The 11,394-nt window shown below is 39.3% G+C and overlaps 1 long non-coding RNA gene across 1 annotated transcript in view; it reads right to left on the bottom strand.

Moving 5' to 3' along the window:
- Positions 1 to 7,713: 7,713 nt before the first annotated feature.
- The window catches only part of LOC145977228 (uncharacterized), a 44,613-nt gene continuing 40,932 nt past the window's right edge, over positions 7,714 to 11,394 (bottom strand). The window contains exon 5 of the long non-coding RNA XR_014440466.1: positions 7,714 to 7,830. This is a non-coding gene — a long non-coding RNA (uncharacterized LOC145977228). The remainder of the gene's footprint in view (positions 7,831 to 11,394) is intronic.

Here is an 11,394-nt window from a genome sequence, read left to right as displayed (position 1 = left end):
TCCCTTCTACATCCTAGTCCCTCCACCTGCACCCCTCGCCTCCTACCCGGCAACCTACCTGAGCAACGCGCGCGGACCCCGTTGATTTCTTCGTCTCCCACCATCGTGGCCGTCAACTGGCCCTCCTTCTCATCCCACCATAAGAACGTAAGCCAGCCAGCGGGACTATTCAGCCTGCAATCCTCCGAGATGAAAACCGCTCCTCGCGCATGCGCGTAACGGAGTATCGTACGTGTGTCACACACGGTGTGCGTCCTGAGAGAGCGTGCGCTCGCGGAGCCTCCGTTTTCTTTCTCGTTAGGCGATTGCATTGTTTCTTTCTTTCTTTCCTTTTCTTCTCCTAGGGAAACTAGTTGTTCCGTCCCTGGCTACACCTCTTGATCGAATTAACGTTTTACTGTTCAACGCGTTTCCGGGCAATCAATTCTCTCCTTCTCCAGCCTTGCCATTCTCGTTTAAAAATCAGTGAATTAAATAACTTTTTTTTACTTTATCTTATTTTCACATTACTTTGGAGCAAAATTTATTTTTTTACCGTCCATATCTATTCAAGAATAAAATGGACATTGAAAGAGTAAACAAATTTAAATGTAGTGTATTTTCAGATATATTTATATTGCTAGCAAGCTATATAAAGAAATGTTATAAAAATATGCATTCGTTATAAAAAAGAAATTGATTATCCAGCGAAGGAAAATATTTACAGTGTTTATGCAGGCATTCAACATCTGTACAAGACCAAATATTTATCTAATCGATTTCAATCTAAAACAAACAGTGACATTGAATTATGTCCAGCATCAGTTATCTTTCGATCTCAAAGATTTCTAAAAAAAATGTTCGAGGGTGAGAACGTTTACGACTTTCTTAACGGGGAGGGATAGTCATCAGATGAAATCTCGAGACGTGATGGAAACACATTTCTCTTCGTGTTCATGAAAATTGTATATGCATATTCGATAAAATTTTAACCACAATATATGAATGAAATTATATAATTAAATGTTACACACGTTTGATAGTGACAGTGTTTTATAATTATATAAGCAGTCGGAGCACAGTCTATCTGAAAAAAATTTTATTGACATTTTTCCTTAAAGAAATAGTTAATATTAGCGATTAAACATTAATTAGCATAATTAAGCGTTGCATCGAGTCACGAATACACATTTCGGAGCATTCATAATGACTCTGTGTATAAATCATTGCGTTCAATCTCGATCGTTTATCTTTTGGCCGAGGAAGATGTATAAGGGCAGGTAAAGTAAAGCAAAGTGTCCTAAAGAAGAGAGAGATCTGCGCTTTATTTATCTTTCGGAGATTTCTGTCTGCCGGTCATGCATAAAACATTTTCTTCGCGCGTTGCCTTCGCGGCACAGAATTTTCGATCGATTAAATCTGCAGTATCTGCACTATTTCAAGTTACAGAAACTCAAACGAAACTGACGAGAAATATAATACATAAATCTTTTATACATATATTATAATTTCTATTCCAACAAATATATTTTTAACGTGTTTTATTCTATTAAACGCGTTATATTCTTTCTAATAAGACTGAAATTATCTGTTTAATCATGGAATCACGAATAACCAGAAATTTTTTGTCTCTAATAGTCGGTATCCTTGACATTGAATAAAGAACTCGTGCAACTATAAACGGCATGAACAGAAACACAGCAGCACATGTAGAATAAATTATGTAATAAGTTTACGTAAGATTGGCTTTATAGATATTTCTTAAGTACCTCATGCAGTCGACGCATATTCTCAAACGATCGATTTGCATTTCTCTCGACGTATATCATTATATATAGAGAAACGATGTTGCGATAGGATTGTATCGCGTGTTACATACATATGTGTGCTCGTAAGCTTTCCGTTGCATCGATGAATTGATAATTATTAATATTTCCTAGCCTTTTTCTTAGATCGTTGCGATCTATAATCGCAATTATGAATAAAATTGCAAGTAACGTCAAGTTTTTCTTTTTTATTAAATATATTTTCTTTTCTCAATTAAGATTCACTTTTTTATTTTAATACATGTGCAGTCCTATCATGCTTTTGAAGAATACTTTTCCGAAGGAGTTTATCTTGGAACTCTATATCATAATTGTTTATTAGACTATGAATTGTTAAATATCCTCAACTGAACCTTTAAACTGCGCGAAAGATGATATACATATATGTATCCTCCAGAGTTATCTGGGAAAAGTATATAAATTATACATGTATTGTCTCGCACAGAGTTGATGCTTGCCATAGTTAAAAATCTTTAAAAAAGTCAAATTTTCAATTTTTTAATAAAAGAATAGCAAAAGGTTCTTTTTCGTGTACAATAAATTTATGACTCCATTTTCAAGACGCTAGAATAAATATATGTTATTTAAATCCCCTAAGAATCGTATAATATTTTTTGTCAAAGTGGTAAAACCGGAAGAGAATCCCTAACTTTTTCTTTTCTAAACGTTCTTTCGATAACTATTTGGCTACCGTAAGCTTTTTCTAAACATTTCCTCTTAAAATATAATACACACACTATTACACATGCTAGTTTTATAGCATCTTTTACGATTGTACCTGCAGTAAAATAATAAAGTATACTACCCTTTTCTTGTACCTACCCTTTTTTGCTACCTCTTGCCAATCTTTGTGCGGTCATTTTAAAACGATTGAATGCCGCATATTCAACTGTATATGTATTATGTGCAGTTTACTCTAAAAATTATCTATCGAAAAATTACATTCTGTATTTAGAAAAAAAATTGAATTGAGACACTAGGTAATAATTAAAATTTGTACAAGTGAATAATTAAGGTAATAATTAAAATTTATACAAGTAAATATAAATAATTATTCATCTTTTTCGCCATCTCCTGCCCCCTTTTCCTTCTTTTATTATAAAAATTAAATCGCGCCCAATTCTAAATTCTACGCGATTGCAATTGCAGTTCTCTAACGTTGCGTCCAACCAGACACGCAACCAGAGTCGCAGTTTCGCAGTGACTCGGTCGCGCGATGCAATAACGCAGGTATCTAGGCGAGAGGTGAGGTTTATCCGCCCATTCGCTCGGCTTGCGAAACCGCGCGTATGTCGTACGTCGGTGGCAACCGCCGCTACTTGGTCGCGATCGTAATCAAGAGTCAAAGTCAAAGTCAAGGTCGCGATCGAGGAGAGAAGAGCACTTATGCAACGCCACGCCGCGACGCGCGCGCGTTTGCTTGTTGCAGCCGCGTAAACGTCCGCGGCCAGGTAGGGGAAATTATTGCAGCCCGTTGTGAGACGGGCTATGTTACCAAACGAGTATGGAGCGACTGTTATGTATCTCTCTTGAGAGAAAGAGCGGGAGAGAGAAGTAGAGAGAGAGGGGAAGAGCACGCAAAGATCCGATCATAAAACTAGCGTTTCTCCTTTCATGAAAAGCTAGATTATTTTATTCTTTTATAATTTATATAATATATGAAATATTTATATAGAAAATTTTTAATTGTATGCATGATATAATGTGTACGTTATATATATAATATAATTTTTAATTATATATATAATATTTATTCCACATTATTTACCGTGTGATCTCGATTTTTAATTAAAAAAAAAATATATTCCGGTCGTTTTCATTTTTTTTTTTTCATTAGAAAATGAAAACGAGCAGAAGCTCACGTCGGTTGGCTCGAGAATAAAAATGCACAGGTAGACAGCGATATATCTGTTTTCCACGCGCTGAAACTTTTTTCATAGGGAAACACGCAAGAATGAACACGCGCCTAGAATAGCTACGTCAGTTACCTGCGTCAGTTCGTCTGAATTATTCCAAGACATTGGGGTTTCTTCGATTCAATTGTTGTCATTGGGGTCTCATGGCGAAAGAATAAATGGCGCAGAAATCTTTTCTTCACCTCGTGCCAGCGCAGCGTGAAATCGATCTATTGGACAGAATTATTGGAAACTATTGGAAGGAATCGAGTCAATAAAATTTGTACGATATATCAAACGAGGAAATAATTAAAAGAGCTTCTCGCCCGTAAAAAAACCAGCGATTAGCTATATATGTAACTATTTTTTTTTATATAACGGCGCAATGGGAAGATGTTATTCGGGACTTGTTTCCTCTAGACAGGATCCGCGCTTTTAATTATCACATAGGATGTAAACTCTGCCCGACGAGAACGTGTATTCGACGGGATGTAATTTCGTTCGCGGCGGTCAATCTCGCGTCGAGTTACGTCAGGTAGTTAAGCTGCGGGATTATATATAATGTTAGATCCTCGTCCTAGCGAAAAGAAAAAAAAAGGACTCGGGCGAACTCGACCGTCCCGCGCACGAGGCTAGCCATCGTTATTACAATCATTATTATCATTATCGTCATTACACGTATTGCAGCTGATGCTACGAGCCACACTAAAATCCAGACTATCATTAGTCTCGGAAGGCAATCTCTTCCCTCGCGCGACGCGCTTCGACGCCGCGTCTACCTCGTCGTCGTCGACGACGGCGTCTTCGTCTCTTTCCCCCCTCGAGTTCACTGCCACTACTGTTCCTTCGCTAGTTCCGGTCGTTGCTCGTTGCCGATTCCCCGATCGCGCGCCGTTCCTCGCCTTCGAGGCTGCCTTGCCATACGTCTTACGTAATCTCGCGGTGCTTCTTTTTTTTCCCGCGCCACTTCCATCTCGGCGGGGGACCGAGTCGGAAGGAAGATGCGGAGGAGAAGTCCCCACGAGTGTTTCTCACAGAGGTGAAAGGGGCATCGAACGTTTCCGACCGCGATACTCGTATGCTTGCGCGCGTGCATCTCGCGGATAGGTCGTCGGATTCTCTTCGACGAGTCGCAATTTACTTCCGTCCGACATTTTGCAGCAGAGTTTAGAAATTTTCAAGAAACGCGGCTTTTTCTTTACATTCGTAATCAATGTTTTTATTAAACTACATATAATTATTGGTTCTTTTTTAGTCTATTTTTATATAGAAAAAAAAAAATCTTTAATTCATGCTTAATCACATCATCCATTTTTTTATTCATTCTCTGCTGAATAGGAAATTAATGTAAATACTTTTTTACCACATGTCATCAGCTAATTGGGAGGAAAATGCCGCGAAGACATGCATTTCTTGATTATTGTTTTACGCAGCGAGCAAGAAAATCGAAATTCCGCGCTCGCTCTTACGCGAATAATTGGGAGACAATTATGGCCGATTCGCCGAAGGGAGAAGAGAGAGGAGAGGAACGATTTCCGAGTATTATCGTCGCACAAGTCGGGGTACCGTTAACGTAACTCGCGCGTTGAAAACGATGGACGGACGCTAGACGGAAAGAAGACGTCGGCGAGGGACACAACAGGTGCGCTCTGCCAGCTTGCTTGAAATCACTCACGCCGACGTGTGTTATGGTACTCCGGCATTCGTCGGCGTATAATATCGTCGGCGGATAATCAGATACGCGCATATGACGCGCGCATTGTAACGCCGCATTGAACATCACCGTAACGAAGTCGGATCGCGGCACAATGTTCCCTAGACGTACTCGCTATTAACTCGCGATTTATAAATCTTAATGAGGTAACAGTTGTTGTAATCGCGCGTTCTTCGCACATCCAGCCGCGCACATCATAATCCATCGCGTACAAAGCGCGGAAAAAATCATTATTCTCCTCTCTCTTGCGTGCGCGCTCAATCGATTTTATTTTACGTAAACAGAGAAAATGTATATATTAATATTGCTCGTAATTAGAGGAATTACGCGTAAAATTGATGCATTCATAAATGAATCTGAGAATTTCATTTACGGCGAAAATTAATAAAAATTGATATCAATTTATTACATAACGTGAGATAATCTCGATTTTGAAAAGAGTAAATGTATCGGAGCTTTTTACGCTTGTGATCGAACGCGCTTGCGTTTTGGCGCGTGCGTGCGTGCGTGCGTATTTCCCGACTCACAGACGATGCTCACGAGTATGCATGCGCATCGCACGAGTCACGTCTCTAGGTCCCGTATACTTCCCGCGGTGGCGTGGCTGCTTGACCAATTAAGGGTTTCTTCCGGCGGGACGCGAGGGGCAGGGGGTACAAGAGGGTCTCTCGTTGCGTGCGAGTCGCTCTTCTTTTTGTAACGACGCAATTTTCCAAAGCACAATTCCTCACCGGTACAACTCGACTAACGCGTGTTATGCCCTCTCTCCCTCTCCCTCCCCCCCTCCTTTCTTTCCCTCTTTTTCCGCATTTTATTACGTTTCTTTCGCACTGGCGTTGTTATTTTCTAATAAGAGTTGCCTCGATATCATTTCTTGGAGAAAGAGAAAGATTATGTTTAAAAAAAAAAGATGTAATTTATACTTGAAATATTTCTTTCATAAATGCATTATTTGCTCATCGAAATTGCACTAAAGGCATTATATTGTTAAAAGAAAAAATGAAAATAAAAGCATGATAATTGCGTAAAAAGTAACATTGGATTCTCTCTTGAACTCGGGAACTCTGGGTTAAAACCGGAAATATCATAATCTTGGCTCTAATTATGCGTAACACGCTTTACACTGAGTGCATTATGCTGTTCCGCGTCAATTAGAAGAGTCCCGATTTTATTCTCGCGATCGATCGAAAAGCGAACGCATGTTAGATCCAGTTTCGGTTTTTATGATAATGAAGCGGATTTCCTGCGAGGTATATCGATTATCGGATGTGAATATTCATACGTGGCTATTATACATCCGATAATACTTTTAGTTTGGAGCCGGATGTATATATATATATATATATATATATATAAATGTTAGATACCATGCATACACGCATATACCGACACATCAACGTGTTTGATTGCATCTCGGGAAGGCAATTGGACACATAATCACATATTGTCGTTTAGCTCTTCCCGGCATCCTTCGCACGCGAGATTTGATAACCTCGTATTGGAAAATATCCGACTTGCCGAGAAGAGCCTGAGAAGCTCAGCCTCACGTACATGCACAGGGAGGGTTCGAGATTCTCTGGGCCCTCCGTGCACTCGGTCACCCCCTTCGCCCGCAAAACAGGAAATAAATGTTATATTCGTAGGAATATCGGAGCTCTATCTAGACAAAATAATGCAAAGGAAAACAATAGTACGATAAAATACGATATTGTGAGATGTTTGAGATATTTTCTCCATTCGCGGACATCCGGCTTTCGTTGATGAATGCGTGCATCATACTTTGAATATTCAAATATTCGAGTACTCGGATTGATTTTTTAAACATATAATATTCTCAGGTATTTTTTATATATATACGACTTATTCTAAATTTTTCGTTAAATTTCTCTCGATTTTCTTCACAATTATCGCATGTTTCTCGGTGCACCAAAGGCTCCTCAACGCGTCGGCCCTGCAAGAGCGCGTATTCCCGCGGCGGAAAGAAAAAAGGCAAAGAGGAGAAACCACACACGAGAGTCCTCGAGTTCGTGCACGTATGTTGGATCCGCGCCAGACCGTTGTCGGAGCCTCTCCTTCTCCTCCTCCTTCTCCTCTCGCGAAGGCGAGTTCTCTCGTTCCTCTCCTCCCGCTTCTCTTCTACCCATTCGCCTCTCGGTTTCTTGAGGTCAGAAGCGTGTGTATACGCGTCTCACCTTCCTTCCCGTTCATCGCCGTGCATTCATCGGCCTCGCCTTCTTCGCGAGGTTCTTGAGGTTACGACGTTCTCTCCCGCGCAAAAGCGCACGATGACGCCACAACGTCATCGTCGAAATCGCGCCGCGCGTTCCCTTTTGCGTTCTAAAATCCAATCTGCAAGTCCTGGCATTTCTCGAGTCCCCCGAACGACGCTTCTCCCATATTTGCAAAAAAAGAAAATCTGCAACGATAATCAAGCTCGAAAGCATGATTTTCAGAGTGTCTACTCTTTGTGCTTAAAATTCTAGGTAAAGAGAATATTTAAAAAAATTTTTTATGCGATTTTTCTGAAATAAATTTTTTTTCATTGTATGTGATTTCTAATGCTTTCCACTCGATACGAAAGAAAAACATAAAATCACTTGAAAATGTTTATTTTAAGCTATTCAATTTTTTCAATACATTTGCAAATCTAGCACTTGAATGAAACTCGAATGCTAAACATTTTTCGCTCGCATAACATTTTCATTTGTTTATCGCTGAAAATTGCAATAAACATTATGTATCACATATTTAATATTTCGTTAAGACGTTGAATACATAAACAAAGATAGATATCTGTTTATAATAAATGTTAGATGTATAATTCACTTGACTTGCAATGTAAGTGCAAAATTATCGAGGAGAGAATTTTTTGAGAAATTCCCAGAAAAATTTCAAGAGAAAAATAAAAAAATAAAATAATTTAATAAGAAAGATTCCCAATAAAATTTCATAAGAATTTCCCAATTTTTCTAGATATACAAGAAATTCTTTCCTCGAAATAAATGTCCTGAATTTCCCTTTTTCTCGTCCCCGTAACTTTATCATTCGAGGATAAAAATGAAGAAAGAGAAATACATTTTTCGCTCGCATAACATTTTCATTTGTTTATCGCTGAAAATTGCAATAAACATTATGTGTATCACATATTTAATATTTCGTTAAGACGTTGAATACATAAACAAAGATAGATATCTATTTATAATAAATTTTAGACGTATAATTCACTTGACTTGCAATGTGAGTGGAAAATTATTAAGGAGAGAATTTTTTGAGAAATTCTCAGAAAAATTTCAAAAGAAAAATAAAAAAATAAAATAATTTAATAAAAAAGATTCCCAATAAAATTTCATAAGAATTTCCCAATTTTTCCAGATATACAAGAAATTCTCTCCTCGAAATAAATATCCTGAATTTCCCTTTTTCTCCCTGTAACTTTATCATTCAAGGATAAAAATGAAGGAAGAGAAATACGGCATTGTACTCTCGTCTCTCTTTGCGAGACTTATTCAATCTTGTTCTTCCAGCTACGCTTTCTATATATTTGCATTCCCCGTCTTCTTTTCCTCGTTAGAAAAGTGTAAAACGCACGGACCCATTACGCGATAACTGTGCCGCTCGTCTCGAGGAACATCCTGCGTGTCCGCGCGCTCGCGCGCGCGTACGCGTCGAACGCTCGACGGTGTGCGCCGCTTACATTAAATAAATTACCGTGGCGGCCGCGCGTGGACCGGTAACACGGGAACGCTGTTACCTGGTCCCCGTCTATAGCGTTACAGCGACTACACGTAAGTAAGTAGATGTGCGCTCTCTCATACACACGCGAGCGCGCGTGTGCCCGCCGGCGAACTTGACTCGCTTCTTGCACGCACGGAGGAAGTCGCGGCCGCCTCGTCTCTCGCTGCCTGGTCTCTCTTCCCATGACCGTGCTTCACCTTCTCTATCTCCGAGGCGATTTCCACGTCGACGGCGAAATTAACCTTGCGAGCGCGGCGACCGTCCGCGATTTCGCGACTCATTGTTTCCTTCCCCAAGAAACGTTTCCACGCGCGTCTCGACTCCCTTACATCAAACTATATATTTAAGGCATCCCAAGTTGCCCCTTCAACTCGAGTAAAAAATTTATTTTTTTTTTCCAAATTTATACTTGTAAGAGACGGAGATGATGTAATCAAAACAAAATTATAATTATAAACGTGTGCACATTTTAGGGATGCGAAAAGAGAAAACGGATTATCGGGTATCGTTGAGGAATTTGTAACACTCTCGGTGATCCTTCCTCTCGATACGAAAAGACCGCAATGAGGGAAATGGAGTTGGTCGACCCCTTTTACTCGGATCGTCCGACGACGGTTATCGGTCGGCCCGACCACCATGTCGAGACAAGGAATAGGAGGAAGCCAGCGGGTACCAGCATGGCCGCCTGTGTTTTGCCTATCCACTTTGCCCGGCAACGCGCGAAACGTCCGTGATTTTTTTCGCTTTATCTCTCTCGCGCTCTTACACCGTTATGCACTTTCCTATCCGTGCAAATTCCGCAAATGGTCCTTCCTCTCCTCTTCCTACGTTTCGATTATTCGCAACGATATCTCGCGAAATTTACAGAGGTTTTGCTGCTCCCGGAACGTTTTGCTTCCGCGCGCGCGACTTCCAGATGCTATTTCGCATTCGCCGCGGAAAATTGCTCGGCGCAAAGTTCGCTCCGATAGATTAGAGTACGGTTTACGAGCAGGAACTACACGAGCGGATTTAGCGTGTGTGCGTGTCGCGACATTGATATTGGCATGCAAGTATGCGGGTTCTCGCGAAACTAGTCCGGAAACTATCAATTGATAGTAGAGTATTTCTCATCAAACTTAAAAAAAAGAAACGTAATTATATATTAAAGCTATTATTGTATAATTAAAGCGATTTGGCTGAAGTAATTTTCATCTACGTCATATTTGCTACATTCTGTGTAAATCTCGAATATCGTATTTCGAGTCTGTGGGATTCGTAAACTTCTTCAACACATTCCCTAGTCATTTATTAAAAGATGTACAAGAAAGAAAAATTAAGTCTAACAGAACAATTGATGACTTTTAGGAATTTTTTTTGAAGAATACAAGAAATTGATCTTTTTGGCATTTTATGTACGTTTCTATTGACATTTACCTATACGTCAGTATTTTTTAATGTTGGATATTTAGCTTTTTTTCAAGCCTCTGTGCGTGTTTAAAAGTGTATGATTCGATGGTGTGATATGCCGCTGAAATGAAACACTCGATCTAATTTTATATTTTAGAGGATATTTTTAGAATAATTACACATAAGAAAATATTAAAAAATAACAAAGTATATAATTTTATTCATTTAATATTCGTTCATTTAAATATTTTAATATTAGATGTTTCAATTTTGTTGAAATTTTTTATTTCTTAAAAATATAACTATTAATTTTTTAAATTCAAATTAATTCAATATCCCAAAATCACAGTCATTTTTGAATACTTTACGCACAGAAGCTCGTATTCTAAACAAAAGAAATTAAATATCCAGGATTGAAAAATATTGACATATTATTTAAATATTAATGAAAATATAAAACGCCAATTTCTAATATTCTTTAAAAAAATTCTTAAAAATCACAAATTGTTTATACTGTTCAGAGTAGCCTTCAAATCTTCTTCTTAAAGAAAGATCCGATTGCGCTATCGATTTACCCAATTTCACTCTCAAACGTATCGAGGCAAGTCGAACGACAAATGACAAGCCGTACTCCAAAATCCGATGATTATAAAGTACAGCGTGGGTATTTTCAGGGTCGGTTTGCATATAGCGGAAGTGACGGAACGCGCGAGCGCCCGTGACGTTCTGGGACGCCGAAGAAGACGTTGGGAGGGGACTACGTCGGAGCGAAGCTTCGGAACCCTAACCTGACGTAAGTTGACCTCCGCACCTGGATTCGCAATCGCGTTCGGCGTGGGGTATTTAACGGAACACC

The sequence above is a fragment of the Camponotus vicinus genome, unplaced genomic scaffold (genome assembly GCF_025532165.1).
Source record: "Camponotus vicinus isolate PSW18456_S1 unplaced genomic scaffold, iyCamVici1.0 SCAF_9, whole genome shotgun sequence".
NCBI lineage: Eukaryota > Metazoa > Arthropoda > Insecta > Hymenoptera > Formicidae > Camponotus > Camponotus vicinus.
The sequence above is the reverse complement of the archived record's forward strand: the minus strand, read 5'-3'. Positions and strand labels throughout refer to the sequence as shown.